The sequence below is a fragment of the Canis lupus genome, chromosome 4, assembly GCF_048164855.1.
Source record: "Canis lupus baileyi chromosome 4, mCanLup2.hap1, whole genome shotgun sequence".
Classification (NCBI taxonomy): Eukaryota; Metazoa; Chordata; class Mammalia; order Carnivora; family Canidae; genus Canis; species Canis lupus.
The window spans coordinates 42,185,920-42,204,719 of record NC_132841.1 but is presented as its reverse complement, the minus strand read 5'-3'; the positions used below and the strand labels follow the sequence as shown (position 1 = coordinate 42,204,719).

General features: G+C 48.7%; 1 protein-coding gene and 2 long non-coding RNA genes across 3 annotated transcripts in view; 2 read left to right on the top strand and 1 right to left on the bottom strand.

Moving 5' to 3' along the window:
* KCNIP1 (potassium voltage-gated channel interacting protein 1) overlaps window positions 1–18,800 on the top strand; it is a 339,153-nt gene that overhangs the window by 72,167 nt on the left and 248,186 nt on the right. The window lies entirely within an intron of this gene.
* LOC140632295 (uncharacterized) lies at window positions 1,917–12,126 on the bottom strand. The gene is made up of 3 exons (XR_012029815.1): window positions 12,001–12,126; window positions 10,277–10,432; window positions 1,917–2,303 (listed from the first exon to the last, which is right to left on the bottom strand). It is a non-coding gene; the product is annotated as an uncharacterized lncRNA (long non-coding RNA).
* On the top strand, window positions 4,958–18,628 carry LOC140632296 (uncharacterized). The gene is made up of 3 exons (XR_012029816.1): window positions 4,958–5,201; window positions 11,119–11,203; window positions 17,687–18,628. It is a non-coding gene; the product is annotated as an uncharacterized lncRNA (long non-coding RNA).

Genomic DNA, 18,800 nt, shown 5'->3' with positions numbered 1-18,800 from the left:
GGCGGGGCCCATGGCAGGAAGGCAGTTCCCCCACCACTGTCCCGTGCTTTCTTTCTCCTCCCTCTTCACACTCTTAGATGGAACTAAGTAAAGATCTAAAAGCATTCCGGCTGTCCCTTAACTCCGGGCCTTTGCGGTCTTCAGAGGCACACTGCAGTGGATTTCCTGGTCCCTCTGCCCTGTACTGTCAGCTCATGACCAGGCTAAGCTTGGACTCTCTCCAGAGTTTGCTCTGAGGCTGATGTCCTGGTTTCACACCATTTTGTCATCCCCAGCCCTGATCCCCCCATGAAGCCTCTGCTGTCCTTGTTGGCACCGGCCTCCGGGTTTCTAGAAATGCAAGGCTACTGGCTCCACCAACAGGTCTCCAGTAGGCACAGGACACCCAAGAAGTGTGTGACTCTCCTGGCTCTTCTGGGTGTTACTCAGGCACTTTGGCTCCCCCCCCAGACCCGCACTGGCCAGCTTCTCCCTCTCATCCTCTGCTGAGCCAGCCCCTTACCCCTTACCTCCTCCCTTGGCCAGTGCTGAGCTTTGCCTTCCAGCCTTTTGGGTCACAGGAGCCAAGATTCCCGTGTTCCAATTCTAGGTTTACCTTTTGGCATCAGGCCAAGGCAGCCATTCTGGTTGGGTATTAGTCCCATCAAGCACGTAACTGTCATTCCCTCCCAAAATCAGTCCCCAGGCTGCTACAGTTGCTTTTTTCAGTTGCCCAGAGCCTGAAGTGCCTGGGAGTATATCTCATGCTCCTTCATCCCTTCTTCAGGACCTTAGCCCATGTTGGGAGTGGGAAAGCCCTGCTCCCTTGCCCAGAGGTAGGACTAACCCTGAGCACAAGCGGCCTTCCTGAGATCCAATAGGATCACACCTGAGATCATAGCCTCATGTGGCCTCTTGCCTTCCTCTTCTGTTTCTTCTCCCCTGCCCTTGCTGGTTTCTCCTGGAAACAATTCCTTGATCAATCTCATGCACACAACTTCTGGTCTCAGGGTCTGCTTCCAGAAGCCTGACCTAGGACAAAGGTGGTGTCGTGGCAGACTTTGCCTCTGGCCTGCCATGTGAGGATGGATGGGGGACAGGGAGCAAGGCTTGAAGCAGTGAAGAGGGATTTGTGGTCATCCTGTCATGCTCAGCCTCTTGCTGTTGCCACCCCAGTCACTGCAGTCTGTGCCTCTCTGTCCCCTTCTGTCACCTGTGTCCATCCCTTGGAGGAGCCTCCTGGGTCATGGATGCTCCCTGTCCCTGCAGCTGGGTGGGAAGAAGGGGTCCCTGTCATTTAGCATCTCCACTATAGAAGGCTCAGGAACCAACCAGAAGGCTTTAGCCCCCACCTACCCCTTCCTCTGCTCTTGGCCAGCATGCTGCCAGATGCAAATAAGAAGAAGATTTTAATTCCACAAATTGCAGCACTTATAAAGCTCGTCAGGCTAACTGGCAGGCAGGCACAGGTGAGGAATAAGCGTTCAGGCTCGGCCGAGTGCCAGGGCCCCGGGCTGCCTTCCAGGAAGTCCCCCACCACCTGCCACTGCAGCTTGTTCCTCAAATGTGTCAGGAGAGCTGAGCATGATGGGAGGAAAGGGGATAAGCTTGGCATCTGCCCCCCTTTTGCTTCCCACTGCCTCTCAATAAGAAGACCGGATGCTTACTCAAGAAAGGAGAGAGTGGGTGGGGTTCCTGCACTCTGCACGGTCCTTCTGAGTTAGCCTTAAGGAAGAAGGTTTTTCCAGGGGTTGCTTCCACCTCAGTATTTCCAGGTTGAGGCAGATCAGAGCCTGTGGAGCTATTCCCCTTCCCAGGCTTTGCAGCCCCCGCCCCAGTTCCGTCCCAAGATGGCATGTGTGTGGCCTATTTTGCCCACTGGGGGCAGACAGCCCAGGACCTCCTGAGAATAGATGGGCCTGCAGACCTCAGAGGACTCAGAGCCCAAAGGAGTGGTTCATCCTTGCTTTCACAGAGATTTCATGATTCGCATAATTCACAAGTTCAAGGGTAGGAGGAATTCAGGTACTGCTGGATCCAGTGATATGAACAGGACTGGTCTCTCTCCATTTCCTGCCTCTGCTTTCCTGTGTGGGCTTCTTTTTCACATGGTGGCTTCTGGTGGTCTTTCCTTCCAGATGACAAACTGGCCTCTCAGCTCCAGCCTCACATCAAATCAGGCCCGAATCCCATGGGAAAGAGCCAGAGTCTTTGACAGTAGCTCCTGAAAACCTTCTGGGCTTCTTGCTGACCAAATAGCTTATGTTGGAGGCCAGGGTAACAAGATGCACAATTGGCTTTGGGCCTGGACCACGTGGCCACCCCTGGCAATAGATAAAGGAGGAGAAGACATTGGCATGCAAACATTCAGAGCTGCCCCAGTAAGGAGCGGGAGTGGCTACCAGAAGGCAGACACACATGGTTGACCCAGAGGTCTCAAAGCAGAGCCTTCTTCTATGGCTCAGGGCTGAGACCAGGCGATCCTGGAAATGGGGCTCCATACTATGACCCGGGATTTGGGAAGGAAGCATTTGAAAAAAAGCCAGGCTATAGCCTCAGAAATTCTGCTAGAAAACTGCAATTAATGTCTGCATGACAAATTCAGACGTTTTACCACCTAAGGTGATTCTAACCGAATTTTCTTTTACAATCAATGAGTTAGGTTCTGTCTCCCTGGGAACGTCTTTTCCTTCTGCTGAAAACTCCTATACATCCTAAAAAAAAAAAAAAAAAAAAAAAAAAAAACAATACAGTGCAAACACCACCTCTTGGATGCCCTGGTAGAACTGTGCTTTCATTCACCCATTTGACAAACATCAAGTTCCTGCTTAGAGCCAGGCTCCGGGCTGGGTGACAAAGACACTGAGACCAATCAACAGGAGTGATGGGCAGATGGCGCCTGCGCTCACACAGCAGGTGGGGAGCCAGGTATTTATGAAACATACACATAAGTGTAAAACTGGAACTGTAAAACGTGGCACAGCAGAGGCGCCCACTCTAGTACGAGTCTGGCCTGGTCAGGGGAGCCAGAGAAGCAGTTTGAGGCTGTGACCATCAAGCTGAGAGTTTTAGGAAGAGTAGAAACGTTGGAGTTAAGAACTCAAGAGGGCAAGGGTGAGGAATGACATGGGAAGATTCTGCTGCCAAGGGGAGGTACGTGTGGATAGGAGCAAGGGGTTGCTGTTTCTGGAGGGGGAGAGATAGAGGCCAAATACATGGCACACTGGAGAGGATGGCAGAGATAGACTATGCAAGTACTAAGGGCAGCCAGGAGCCACTGAAGGTTTTATGCAGTGGGTGGTGTGATAAATTCTGCGTTGGGAAAACATTTCTTTGACCACATTGCAAAGAGCAGCTGCAGAGAGCTTGGGAGAGGCAACAGGAGTGTGAGTAGGCCAAGTGCCAAGACACAATTCCATGGTAGCCTGGACCAGGTGTGTGTGGAGGTGGACAGAGATGGGCAGAACATGGTGATGGATTGGGTGTGGGAGGAGAGCACCTGGAAAGGTCAAGGATGACCTCTGGGTTGTCGCCTTACATGTGTAAGTCAATGGTGGCATCATTCCTTAAGAAAGGGAAGGGTCTGGAAGACATAGACAAGGCTGAATTGGAAAGAGACCCTGAGGAGTCATGTGAGTGGAGGGCAACAGAAGCTCTGGGGGCAGAGGAGATCACCCAGGGTGATGGTATGGGATGAGAGAAAGAGAACCTTGGGCCAGTCCTTGAGGAGCACCAGTGTTTGATGGTCAGTTAAGGGATGTGAGCCTTATAAGAAGGAAAAACAGGAATGGCCAGAGAAGTAGAAGGAAAACTAGGAGAGTCATGTGCCATCCAGGGTCCCCCCAGGAAAGAACTGGCACATTCAATGAGTTTAAAGGAAGAGAGTTAGAGGAGGGACTGTGTATAGAGGCATGGACAGTGTTAAAGAAACCCCAGGATGGCAGCGTGCCCAGGGACCAGCACCCCTGGGCCTGAAGCAGCTGGGTTGGAGGGCAGGTTGGTGCTGTGGCCTCGGGGATGCAGCCACCACCAGGCCTGCAGGTGGATGGGAGGAGTTTGCAGCAACACGTGCCTGACCTCCCGTCTTCCTGCTCTCCGATCTGTTGATGTCTCTCTCCTTGCCCAAACCTAGCCAGAGTCAGAGGACGAAGGAGCCAGGGTAGCACAGGCCAGGGGGACAGAGTAGGGCATGAAAGGGCAGAACATGGATCAGGGAGGGGGAAATGGGGAAAAAGCAACCCAGGTATGGTGTCATGGAAGCCTAAGGGGAGAAGGTTTCTGGGAAGAGGAAGTGATCACGAGTGTGTCACACAGCTGAGAAGCCAACAGAACAAGGGCCAAATGAGTATGATGCGTTCAGCACCACAGAGGTCACCCGTGACTTTAGAAAGAGTTTATTCTGTTGAGTAATGGGGGTAGAAGCCAGGCTGGAACATGATATGCAAGGTCTGTTGGTGGTGGTGTTAAAAGAAGAACATAGAGGTCCGGAGTTCAAATCACGTCACAACCACAGATCTGTGACGTGGCCTCGGGCCCCACCCCGCTCTAAAGTAGAGAAATTAACGGTAGCCACCTCACAGGAGAGCTGGCGGACGTGATGACACCGTGACACACAAACACCACAATCAACTCTAAAACAATGATGATGGACAAGAGAAGGACTTATTGTACATGGTGCCCCTGCCCAGAACAGTACGAAAGACCCCTGGGTCAGTCCCCTGGGGCTTGGACATTTGGGCAGAGTTCCTGTTTCTCTGCCCCCTGCCTCGGCCAGGACCTCAGCCCTGGCTACCCTGGTCTCTCCCAGGGGTAGCAGCTCAGCGGCGAGTCCCGTGGGGGCTGCAATCGCTTTGCCCCCTGAGTTTGGGGCAGAAATGGGGCTGCCGAGAAATGTGAATGGAACTTTGGCCAAAGAACATCTGGTGTTTTGAGAAAGCCTGGTGGCCATGGAGACAGCAGAAGCAGGCACACATTCACAGCTGAGGATGCCTGTCTGCAGGGCTGAGGCTGGGTGGGCGTCGGGGCAGGCAGGGCTGCTGGCGCCCCAGGGCTCAGTCGGAGTCCCCCCGGGCGTCCGCGGCTGCCCCCCGTCCCTGCTCTCGCCGTCCTCTCTCCACCTGCCGTGTCCCTCCTCGTCGGCAGTCTGTCTGAACGCGCGTGGCCGGGATGTATCTCAGGTCTGCAGCCGCAGGGATGCGAGAATGTGACTCCCCGTGTGTCTTGTAAGTAAACTCTGTTTTCAGTTTGCATGAATGTTCGTCCGGGCGCCAACCCAGGCCTGCAGAGGCCCTGCCGGAGGACCGCAGGACATCTGCAGTGATCTGATCAGACCTCGAAGCCAATGACATGCAACAGCCCTGTCTGAAATCTGTCTGATTGGAAGCAGAAGGAATACGGGGCCATTTTTAGTGAGGCTTTGTGATTCAGGTAACAGAGCTAGCTCCAGGGAGCCTAGAACAAAGGCGTGCCCCCCTGTGGGGAGAGACACCTCACAGAGCCCGTGCTCGCAGCACAACACCCCCACCCCTGGCCAGGATGGAGGTCCCTGCCTGTGAGCATCTGGTGGTGCAGCTGTGGTGGCCACTTGCATGAGTTTGCGCACATCTGTGCACGCACTTTGCACCTCTGTGTGTTTCCGTTCCCAGCCAGGGACCAGAGTGGGAGACAGAGGAGCACAGGAGGCAAGAGGCATCTGCAGTTCCAGAGCCTGCTCTGGCCTGGGGTCTCTGGGGCCCATCACAGTGCTTGGCTCTTGGGAGAACAGGAGAAGCTCTTTACTGAATGAGCACGCACTGACACTGTACCACAGGAAGCACAGCTGCTACTCTAGCAGAGGAAGCAACTGATCAGAGAGGGAACCAAGGTTCTTCTCAGCATTGGTCCATTCCCCAAAACTTTCTTTAGCTTTGTCCCCTTTGTTCCCTTGCAGGCCTGGGCAGGGGGTAGACACTCGAGTCACATCCCAGGTTAACCAGTGATGAGCTCTGTGACCTTTGATAAGTGTCTGTCCCTTCTGGCAGCTCCTGGTGGAGGAGATAGCATTACAAAGGCTCTGTGTGCTAGGTAACAGGGTCCTTTTAGGGACAGAAAGGAGGCCATATGGCTGAAGCTGTGAAGCTGAGAGGCCAGCAGGGCCAGATCTGCAGGGTCCCTGGAGCCCTACTCAGGACTTTGGCACTAATTAGATATGTGCCATGGTCAGGTCCTGGCCTCATTCTCAGCTGAGAGTGTGCTCATCTGCAAAGGGCTCTGGACTTGACCTAGGATCCAGCCCGACCTTGGGCCCCCGCCCTGGGTTAACTAGAGATGGGTTCTCACTCAGTGTATAAGATGAGTGTTTCTAAGGGAAACCCATCCCATTACCTGGCTGAGTCTGGTTGCAGGAAGCACATGTGACTCTCAGAGCATTCTGTCCCTACACTCAGGACAACATCCTGTTTTTGTCAAGTGAATCTAAGGACATCACCACCACATTTGAGTCACTTGACATCCTCAACAACTCCTTCTAGGGTGGAGATTTTCTGGCTTTGGGGAGGGAGCATGTTTATAGATTAATGTTGCCAGTCCAGGCATGTTTCATAGCAGAAAAGAACCCAGAACACAGGAGGTGAGTAGAAAGAAGCTGGGCTTCGATTTGTTACAAAAGGTTTTCTGCTGCAGCTATGTTCCAGGGGACACAGAAACCTGTGCCTTTGTGTACAGGAGCCCCTTCTACAAAACCCAAAGATAACCTACTCTTGAATACTCCCTTCCATGGGAGGTTCACTACTTTACAGGGCAGTCTCTTGAACAGTGAAAGGCTGAGAAAAGGCTTCCCGCCTTTCTGGATTAGCCCTGACCTCGAACTCTGCAGTTCTCTTCCCCATGACACATTTGGTTTTTGAGGCCTCATCATGGATTTGAACCACATATTCACCTAATGTGACATAGTAAGCTTTGGTTCAGCAAGATTTACTTTGTCAGTAAAGGAAGGAGAAAAAAAGTTGAAGTACTTTCCCATGGCTACAAAACTCAGCTGCCCATCAACTTATCACTCAACTTTCTCTGGGCTTACGAAGGCTTATTGGTGATGAGGACCACCCTTAGGTTTGGACAAGAGGTGTGCCTGCCTTGGAATCTGTGAGATAATAAATAAATATATCTGTCCCCAGTTCCTAGCACAGAGCTCCTGAAATCCTCGTACAGAATTTCCTGACTGACAAGAGCACCAGAAGCATCTTTTGTTCTAATGTTTGGTCTATGATCCCAGTTCCTGACATAAGGCTCCTGAAACCTAATTTCCTAGGTGATAGGAGTAGCTTTTGTTCCAACAAGGTGCTTCTGGGGCCTGGATGGCTCCTGGAAGGGGGGCTGGTCAGCAGAAAGACCAAGCCCTGATCAGAAGCTGGGTACTTTCAACTCATCCCCATCCTCTTGAAAAGGGAGAAGGACTAGAAACAGAGTTAATGACCAATTTCACCTACATGAGGAAGCCTCCATAAAATCCTAATAATACAGGGGTCGGGGAGCTAGGTTGGTGAGCACCTCCCTGTACTGGGAGGGTGATGCACCCCCAACTCCACAAGGACAGAAACTCCTGCCCTTGAGACCCTCCTGAATCTCACCATATGTATCTCTTCATCTGGCTGTTCATCTGTAATCCTTCATCATATACTGTAGTAAGCTGGTAAATGTAAGTAACTGTTTCCCTGAGTTCTGTGAGCCACTCTAGCAAATTGGTTGGACCTGAAGAGCGGGTCATGAGAACCTCAGATTTATAACTGGTTGGTCAGGAACACAGGACAGCCTAGACTTGTGGTTGGCACCTGAGGTGGGGTGGGGGCAGTCTGGTAGGCCTGAGCCCTTCACCTATGGGATATGACACTAGGTCAGCAGCATTGGAACTGAGTTGCATTATAGGATGGCCAGCTGGTGTCACAGAGGATTGCTTGGCATGGGAAAACCCCTACATGTTTGGTGACAGGAAGTGTTCTGTGTGAAAGTAAAGGGGACACCTAGGAGGAAGGATGGGAGATTTCGCTATGTGGGACTCCTGCTTAGATGACACCCCTCTGGTCCTCCAGCTGTGCCCTCCCCACAGGTGAGGAGACAGAAAGGGCCATGGGGGTTTGGCCCACCAGGAACCCATCCCCTCTTTCCATCTAGACCATACTCTTGGTGCCAGGACCCCAGGATTCCCTATCCTAGTAGCCCTGGGACTGCTTCCAGAGCCTCCGCACAGGCCTGTTTGCTGAGTGTGTCTTCCTGAGAAGCAGCCGTTTGCAGGAGCTGTGGATGGGCTTCCACAGCGGGCCGGACACCCACAGGCATGTGCAGAAGGCCTCTTCCAGGAGGGGTGAGAAGTGGAAGAAGAGAAAGGGATCAGGTCATGGGCCAGGAGTGGGAGCTAAGGCCTAGTTTTCCTGCCCTGCCATGTTCTCCTGAGGAACTCCAAGGAGGTTAAAAATCTGCAAACTCAAGCAGCTAAGAAGCTATCTTTGTTAACATAGGAAGATAGAATACATTTTATTTAGCACATAGCTGACTTGATATATAACTTTAAATATTTAGACATAGGGTAAGTAGGCCTCTACATGTTTCCTCTTGCTACTGCCACAAATTACCACAAATTAAGTGGCTTAAAACAACAGAATTGTCTAATCTTACAGTTCTAGAGGCTAGAACTTGGTCTCACTGGATTAAAGTCATAGTGCCAACAGCACTGTGTTCCTTCTGGAGGCTCTAAAGGGAATCCATTTCCTTCTTTTTTCCAGCTTCTAGAGGCGCTCGCACTCCTTGGCCTGAGGCCCCTTCCTCCCTCTTCAAAGCCAGCAATGGCCAGTCAAGTCTTTGTCACACTGCCATCTCTCTGACTCTCTCACCCCTGCCTCCGGTCCTCCACTTAAAAAAGACCCCTGGGATTACTTGAGCACCCCCAGATAACCCATGAAAATCTCCCCATCTTGCAGTCAGGTGATGAGCAACTTGAATTCCATCTGCAAACATTGTCACAGGACATCACATAACTTCAGGTTCCAGGAATTAGGATGTGGACATCTTTGGAGGGCCGTTATCGTGCCCACCACAGCTTCCATTTGTAGTTTTGTTCCAAGCCATACAGAAATTTGGAGTCTGATTTGTTGAATCCTGAAAGAGTAATATTAGCGCCTGACAATGACTTTTAAAAAATACAATTCTCCTCAGAGTCTGATTTCTTTTAGACCTCGGAGCTATGTACCTGACACAATTTGCAGGCCTGGGCATGAGCTCCACATTTCCAATGACATTATTATGTTACTTTGGCAGTGTTCTGAGAGTAGAGATAAAAGCCCTTCAATTCTCTCAGCCTACCCTTTACAGAGGGAGAAGGGAATTGGGGCCAGACAGTGAATAGTACTAACCCTTATTCCTCCAAATACCTGCTTTCTGCCCAATTATTTGGGGACAGGCCACAGAAAGGGCACTAGACTGGGAGTTATCGACTTATGCACTCACCAGTTCAGCAAATATTGATTTAACATCTGCTCTTGCCAGACCTAGTGCTTGTAGTTGGGAGACACAGAGGTGGCAAATACATAGTGGCTAGCTCAGTCACTGGGGGCAGAGGCCTTCTTCCTTCTGGGCCTCAATTTTCTTATCAATCTCATGAGCAATGGAGCCACATTGTGAAGGCAGGGCGCTGGCCCCTCTCACTCACTGTTGTCTCTCCCTGAACCTTGAACACATAGTAGATGCTCAGCAAATGTTTGTTGAATGAATGAATAGCCCTCCCTGATCTGACAGTTAATGACCATATCACGTCAACCAAAAAGCAGAGAGCAAAGCAAGAGGAGAACTGGCTGAGCATGTTACCATGGCTTTGAGAGAGAACATGGAGGAGTTCTAGGGTAGGTTCCTATTGCTCCTTACAGAGCACTTGCTGGAATTTATCAATCCACACAGCCACCTTATGATTGTGGGGCCTAGACGGCTCCTGGAAGTGGGGCTGGTCAGCAGACTCTTTATCATTCCTGCTTTACAAAGAAAGCAGACTTATTAAAGAGAAACATGCTTAAGACCACACAGTTGGTAAGAGTCAGAGCTGGGGTCTGAACCTGGACTCTCTACTGAGGAGATCAGCTTGTCTCCTTACCTCACTGGTACATATACAGTCACCCCAGATCCCACTTGGTGGCTGTTAACCTCTCTTCCACTACGCCCTGCTACCTTCTCATCTCCGGTGATCTCCTTCGGTCTAAACCACCTCAAGGCCAGGCTATGCTGATGGGGGCTGAAGAAGGCGAAAGGGCTGAGTTGGGGCGATACTTCGAGTCCTTACCTCCTAACTCAGTTCTCTTGATTGCTCTCAGCTACTTTCCCTGAGCAAAGGCAGAAGTGCTTGATTTGTGCAGCTTCCAGGAAGTCTGCGCCAAGACCAGGGAAATTGCCATCGGCCATCTGTTCTGTTCAAGCCTTCATAAGTGTGCTGCAGGATCTAGAGAGAATGACAGTTTAAAATATATTGAATAGCTCCTGCCTCTTCCTTTATTACCCTTTGACAGGCTCTGAGGGCGAGCAGCCATTAAAGTAAGCCCCAGCAAGTGTCCCAGCAGCACGGCTGGCATCAGCTGGTACCTTTACAGCAGCCAGGGGATGGAGGACTGGGGATTTTTCTCCCCTTCTGTTTCACTTGCTGAGGCTTAGAAAACTCTGACTGGAATAATCCATTTCTGATGCCTGCTGCCGTGGAGTAGTGCACAGAGCACTGGGTTTGGAGTTAGTCAACTCCCGCATGGGCTGTGTGAACTCAGGCAATTACATCTTCTCTCTGAGCTCAAGTCTTGCTGCCAGTTATCTGTGTCCTAGCCTTTGACGTGACTGCCAAGAAACCGCAGCGGGTCTGGGCAGGCAACTGCTGACACCCCACCTCTCCTCTCCCAGGTCTACCTTAGCCCTGTTGTAAGTCAGGCAGGACCTGCAATTCGCCTTAAACTCCATTTCTTGTCCTTAACACTCTACCAAGTGGTCCGGCTGGGCCTCCGCATCCCTCCCCTGGGATCCTGGGAACATAGGAACCCCCTCCAGGTCCTGACTGAATTGTTTCCTTTCTCTGGTGCCGAGGCATAATAGGTGTTCCTGCCTTAGCCAATGGTGTGCTTTAGATATAGTTTCATTCTCTAGATGTTCGTGTCTCCCGTCGTTCGTTTTACCCCCGGAGGTCCCGGCGAAGCCCCACCAGTGCCTGGCTCAGCACCCTGCACACACGGTAAGAACTGGTGTGGGGTTCCCAGCTGGGCTGCAAGCTGGGGAGCTTCCCACTCTGAGTGAGGTGACCCTGCCTCCTGCTGGACTAAGGGTGTGGCATTCTTCCATTCATCAACACAATGGACTGAATAAGGGGGACTCGGGTACATCTGGACCTGCATTTTCAGACAACGTCTTCAGGAGACTTTCCCCTCCCTACTGCCGCTTTCTGCTATGTTGTCTTCACCACTCTTAGGGGCTCTTCTGTCTTCTAACAAGCTGGTCTTTGGCAGCACTCAAATTACCTTCCATCCATTTAGCCAGCTTGGGCCAACTATGAGCCAATCACTGTGGCCAGAGGAATGGAACTCTGGATTGGCCAGTTCTGGGTTGTGCACACCCTCCAGTTAGCAGATGTGTGTAACCTCATCTTAGCCGAAAAGATTGAGTACGAGTGGGGTAGGTTCTCAAAAGAAAATAGGGGAAATATTTCTTAGCAGAAAGGGGAATAGTAGACATTTGGCGTGTGAAAAACAAAACAAAACACCCGAGATATCTGCCCTGGTCTCATTGGTTTCACATTACTATCCATTCAGTTCTCATCAAATATTTAGAAATGGGTTCCTTATTTGAAACTGTCCTGCGTTTTCACTTAGGATCTATTTTAACCTCTGAGTTCCATCCTCTTCTGTTCTCAGCCTGCACAACCAAGCTGGGAGTAACCTCCAGGAGCCACACCATCCCCAACAGGCTGCAGAGCAACCCAGTATTCTTAAACCTGTTAGGTTTTAAGAAGCCCTCCCTCCACCATTAACTCACCTCTGTTTCCCATGTTCATCAATTATATTACTACCACCAGTAGATATGACCCCTCAAAAATAGAAACCTGGCTGGCAAAATCTCAGGAATGTCTTGATGTCACAATGGCTAGCAGGTAATGCAGCATCTCAGGACCAGTTCAAAGGGGGATATTTTTTTTTAAAGGGGGATATTTTTAAGATCAGGCTCCCCACATAAGGTCAGTAGTTGCTTTCAGCTCAGACTAACTTCTTCCCATCACCATAACAATCGAATCTCCCATGACAGGACATTGGGATCATTATTTATCAGGAGCAAGTGTACATACAATGGCATTTGTTCTCTCTTCAGAACTCTACGCCCTCAAGGGTATTATACCTTCCTTCTTCCTGGTAGTTTCTTGCCTGATAGTGAAGTTGTGACAATGAGCACTGTACCTGTTTCTTTTGCTGCTGTAACAAATTAACGTTCATCTAGTGGCTTGAAACACAAATTCATTATCTTAGAGTTCTGGAGAACAGAAGTCCAAAATGGATCTCATCAGGCTACAATGAAGATTTCAGCAGAGCTGGGTTCCTTCTGGAAGCTCTAAGAGAGAATCCATTCGCTTGCCTTCTTCATCTTCTAGAGGTTACCTGCATTCCTTGGCTTGTGACTGCCTTTCTCCATCTTCAAAGCAACATAGAATATTCAAATCTCTCCTTGAGTCTTACCTTTCTGGCACCCTCTTTCACATTTAAAGGACCCTTGTGATTACATCTGGTCTGCCTGAATAATCCAGAATAATTTCCTCATTTTAAAGTCAGCTAGTTAGCTGCCTTAATTCCATCAGCATCCTTAATTCTCCCTTGCCATGTAACATTAATATATTCACTGGTTCCAGGGATTAGGACATGGATATATTTGGGGAGGCTGTTATTCCACTCACCATAAGCACTGAGAATTCTAGGTGACTATGGACTTTCTCAGTGATGTCTGTCCAGCATTAGAAAGTTAGAAGAATAACAGGATTGCCTAAATATAAATAATATAAATGATCTGAAAGATGAAACAAAAACATTCTAGGACAAAAAGAAATACAGATGTCCCCCAGTGGTCCTATTTAAGAAATACCATACTTGGATGTATGATCCTGAAGAGCAGAGATCCTGTCCAAAGAGATCAGAACCTAAATGCTCCCTCCTTAGCTGGGCCCCCATTATAGCTTCTAGTTCTATTGAGGTATTAAGGTTTGCCTTCTTAGGCTCCCTCAGCACTTTCTCCTATTCTCAGAAGCTTGAAGACCCCTCAAATCCATCAGGAATTATACCATATTCATTAGGCAACAGTCCTAAAGATTTGAGGGGATCTTTTGGGAGAACTCAGGTGTGAAATTATAGCCCTGCAAGTTCAAGTACCCAATAATGTAGGTCATTACAACTATGAAATATAAATTATTTCTGGAAAGGTTAGATTAATGACTGATGAAGGGTAACCAGATGTTTGGAGGACAACCCTTTCTTAAAGGACTGTTATGTTCTCCTGGTCCCACTGACTCATACAGACCTCATAGGCAGAATGGCTCAAGGTCAGCATTACTCATACCGGGTGTCAGATTGATTCCTACCACATCACAATCCCAGGACTCCAAGTTGGAGCCTTGATGTTGATCCCTTCTCCTTTCCCATATTCAGCCTGGATCCCCTCCCTGCACTTTCTCTATCCTCTTGTGTTATGGAGAGTACTGTCACTTCCATTAGATTGAAGGCAATTATCACGTCTCATTCACCTCTTTGGGCCCAATGTCTTCCATGATGATGCTCTCTTTGTTAGTTCACTGCTGTTGCTTATCCCTCCATACTATATTTGGAAAAACACTCAACTTATGAGGCAGACCTCACCTCCCACCATAAAGCTGGGAATGCCAAATACCCTCTGCCCCAGCATCCCTTGCAGCTGTGGTGAACGTGAGTGTCCTAGGCCAAATCAACCAAATTCTCCTGCCCCAAAGTTTGAACCAGAAGCGGTGACATGAAAAATGAAGAACCACATAGAACCTATTGTGAAGGAAGTGGCAGGGAAGCCACCATATCTAGTTTCCAGGGACAGCATCCAGAATTTAGCCTCAGTGCAAGCTGACAGGGATAGGGAGTCTTCACAGGGCCAGTTCTTCAATGTCATTTCAGGGGTTGTTTCTGGCTCATGGCCTCAAGTTGATTTTAGTCTCTTAGAGATTCAGTGAGCCAGCTAATGTCACTTAATCAATCCCCTTTCTGCTCTGATAAGCCAGGCTTAGCATTTGTCATTTACAAATAAGACCCTGAATGAAACAGATGGTTTTGAGTCTCCAATTGGAGTCATCCACACATGCCATTTCTTCCACCTGGAGCCATCATCCACATCCCTGTTCTTCCACATAACTTGTACTTATCCATCTAAGGGCCAGCATTGGTGGCTCTTCCTTTGAGAAACCTCCCAGATTACCCCAAGTCTGGGCTCCTGCAGTACTGTGAGTCCCTCCTGGCAGCACTTACCTCTCTGGATCTCGTCTGTTTATTTCTGTATCTCCCTCACTGCTCTGTGAGTTATATGAGGAGAGATACTCTATTTCATTGTATTATAGTACCTGGCTTATTCGTATTGTTGAATGAATGAATGAATGAATGAATGAAACTATCGCAGGTCAGAACAATCCCCAGTAGAGCCCCCACCATCACTTTCTGGCAGTGTAGGGCATCTTAAGCTTTCAGATTCAGGGCAATTGCCCTGTTCTAGAACCCCTCCCTACAATGGTGCTGCCTTATCCTACTTCCACCAGCACTTCTTATGTATCCACTGGGTGTCAGATCTCTTCCTTCCCTCTTCCTGCCCACATTTAAGATCCTTCAGGTAGAAGCACTTACACTGCCACTGTCCTTCTTCCTCAGCCAGTCATGGAGGCCCTGGGCATTTGGAGGAGTGGCTGTTGCTCCTTGGGAGAAGCACGGGCTAGCTGCAAGCCTCTTTAATGGGCAGGTTGCCATGGTGACTCTATAATAGAGAGAATTGCTTGAGAAACACTGACCACCAAAGGGAACAATTACCAAAGAGGCATCCATTTATTTAACCATTTTCAAGACTGGGTAAGACATAAAGCCACAAATGAAAAGACACCGCAAACAAATAATAGTGCATGAGCTGGTCTGGACCCAGTTCCAGGCCTGCTCCTCACTCCTCCACTCCCACTGCAGAGAGAGAAAGTTCTGCTTTTCAGTGATCTGTAACACTGGTATAAAATTACAGTTTTTAATAGTTACCAGCTATTTGCTCAGCACCCATTATGTGCCACATACTCAAACAGATATTTAAAATGTATTTTCTAATTCTGAAAACAACCCTGTAAAGTGAGCATCGTTATTCCCATCTTACAGATGAGGAAACTGGGGCCCATGGAGTTTAAATGACCTGTCTAGGGTTGCAGAGGTGGGAAGTTCAGGGGCAGTGTTTCAGTTTACACTCAGCTCAAGGCAGCAAATTCTCCCTGTGTTATAACGCTGTCATAGCATCTTCGTGAGAAAGCTTTCTCAGGGATGCGACTCCAGCTCTCTCCTGTCTTGTCTGCACCATGTTCTATTGTCATCTACTTCAAAGATAGGCAGTTGATTTGTTTATCCATTCACACATACATCCATACAGACCTACCAATTTCAAACTTCTAGTGCAAAACCAGCAAGCTTTGTGGTGGGCACTTGGCACACATGCTAAGTTAAAAAAGCTTCTCCATAAATGCTGAGCTTCCAGTCCATTTTTTTCTACTCCTGAAAGTAGCCTTTCCTTTCTGAACTGCACTTTGGTTCCTGACTTTATCAGCCTAAGCTCCACACTCAGTTTTGTGAGCTGCACATTGCTGCAGCGTGTAAAGAGCCCAGAGCCTAGCCTGACATTTGGAGGGCTGAGGAGAGCACAGAGGAAAGTATGACAGATCCTGAACTGGCTACTTAGGGTTGAACCCCAGTTCTCCTGCTTAGGAGCTAGATGATCTGGAGCAAATGGCTTAAGGTCCCTGTGCCTCAGTTTCCTTCCTAGAACTCAGAGCTAAAAAAAAAAAAAAGAAAAGGCACCTTCTCCATAGGATCATCATGAGGATAAAATAACAGAATCATGCACAGAGCTTTGAGCAATGCCACCGGGTTTGTTGATGGCCCAATAACATCAGCCAGCCCTGGAAGTAGCAGCAGTTCTCAGTCTCAGTAATGGGTCAGTGCTCTCAAGTTCACCTCTGGCCCACCTCCCCATGCAGCTTCTTCTCCTCTTGGATAACCAGGAGCAGTTGTATGGCCCTAGGGTCTCTACTCACTAATCAGGATGCTCATTCCAGCCACCAACGGCTATCTTCCTTTCTCCCATTCTGTGAGCATCTCTTCATGTAAAACATACATGGGATCATGTCTCTCCCAGGTAAAAACTCTTCCATGGCTCTCTGTAAGCCTAAATTCCACCCAGACTCCCCAGGGGAGTGTGAGGCCTCCCCTGACCTAGCCCCTGACCTAGCCCCTGCCTACTGTCCAGCTTCACCTCATCAAAACCATTTGCAGCTGCCAGAGCTTAAGGATCTGTTTGACTAATGGTTCCCCTGACTAGAAACACTTTTTTTTTTCTCTTTCTCTGGCCAACTTCTCTCGTTTTTAAGGTTCAGCTCTTGCAGAAAGTGAACCCTGGCCATGCCAAGTGCCTTCCATTTTGTAGCTGATAACATCTTTGTGTAGTTCAAGCAGAGCACTTGCAGCACTCCATTGTAATTGTTGCTTCTGCAGGATCAGGGAGGGCTGAGCTGTGTCCTGGCACTGACACTGGCAATAGGGGAGGGAGGGCTTGAAAATATTTAGAAGAGTATATGAAAATTACTGAGAACATAAATATGAAGATGTTCATGACTCTGAAGCTGGCCCAGCACTCACAGCTGGGCCCTGGTGCTGACTTTTTGAATATAAATGATTTCACAGAACATAGAGGTAAGGCTACACTGACCGGGATGGAGCAAGTCACAAATAAGACCACTTTGTAGTCATGTCTGAGCACAGACAAAATGGAACATTGGGGGCACCTAGGTGGCTCAGTGGTTGAGCGTCTGCCTTGGCTCAGGTTGTGATCCTGGGGTCCTGGATAGAGTTCCGCATCAGGTTCCCCACAGGGAGCCTGCTTCTCCCTCTGCCTGTGTCTCTGTCTCTGTCTCTCTCTCTCTCCTTCTCGAATAAATAAATTTAAAATAAATAAAGTCTTCAAAAATGGAACATTGTCTGAACCACAAAAATGACCAAGGTCCCCCTTTCCAAGCTAATCTGAGGAATGGCTACTTATTTACCAATGACAGTATCATTCCTCTACCTTACTGATTGAATTTATAAAGATCCCTATTGATAGAGTTACCTTTGCAGCCTGACAACATCCAACTAAGGGCACAGCCCCACTTCTCTGAGCACTCCCTAAGTTCACCTAGCACAAGCCTATATTCTTGAGTGAGTCTTTCCTCATACCCTCTTGCTCAGGTACTTCATTGCCCCCCCATGATACACATCTACTCTCACTGCAGACTCAAGAAACCCAGCTCTGTTGAACTAAAGTGTGTCCCTGGAGGCCTTTGGTTAAAGGGCATTGGTATCACTCAGGTTCTATCACCCTGAATTTGTTAAAAGAAATCTTAATTTAAAAATACCTGCAAAACTAATGGTGAGCAATATATTTCTGATAGAGAGCTTGTGCTGTAGCAGAGTACCCTGAGCATCATACTGCTTTCCAGAGAGTTGTTGCCTCAGATTCTTCTTCACTGTGGACCTCCTGGCTGTCTATGATGGGTGTGTCTCCCCTGGAAGAACATCAACTATCATTTCTTGAAAAATTGAGTGTCATCATTGGATAATGACATCTGCTTCCTGGGGAGCACATGGCAGATGGTGTCCATCCCAGGAGCTTCTCTGTACAGATAAAGCCTGAGTCGGTGGCTGTTGTCATAGTTTGGTTACTGTCTGCAAGGCCATCCTCAAAAATGCCTGGTGATATCACTGCCATCCAGTGGACACCGTTGTGGCTCCATTTCTACCCCCAGTCCTGCTTCCTGTGGAAACATCAATGAGGATGCTGATTGATAGCACCTGGGACAGAGAACAGAACAGATTTGGGTGCTAAGCGCCCATCAGAGACATATTATGTGGTGATTGGATCTTCTCTGACAGTGGATGCATAATGGGTCTAATCTCTCACAGAGGCAGAAGGCCAACAGATGCTAGTCTGCCTTGTGAATGATTATTTCTTTTCTTTGTAGAAATTCAGAGTATCTTAATGGGCAAGATTAAAGTCCAGGTAAGGCCTCTCCTCAGCAGCCAGAAAGCACCTGGCATTTGTGGCAGCAGAAATCCAATATGAAACCCAGATGATAAAGATGGCAATGGGTGTCACAAATGTCCCATCATAAATTTCTACCTGGAATGAGAACCAGGGCATCACAAATGTCAGCAAAGGCCAGTGATGGCTCTAGAGAGGGATATTAGGCCAGGATTGATCTATGAGGAAGTCTCATTCAGGGCTCCCGGCACCTCCCATCCATGGGCTGAGCTGACATGGGCAGGTGTCAAATTGTCACCCTTCTCCTCACCTCTCAGAAAAGTAAAACTTCTTTATGATGCTTTTTATCAAATTTGTCTTTTGCTGTTTCTTCTCTCTCGCCCCTCCCCTTCACTTCGTTCCTGACAAACAAATGAACTGTTACTCTGTCAGTTATTTATCTGAGTAATTTCTTGATGAAATTGCAAATATAATTGAATTTTCTGAAAACCATGAATTCAAATGAGGCAACAGTAGAGGAAACA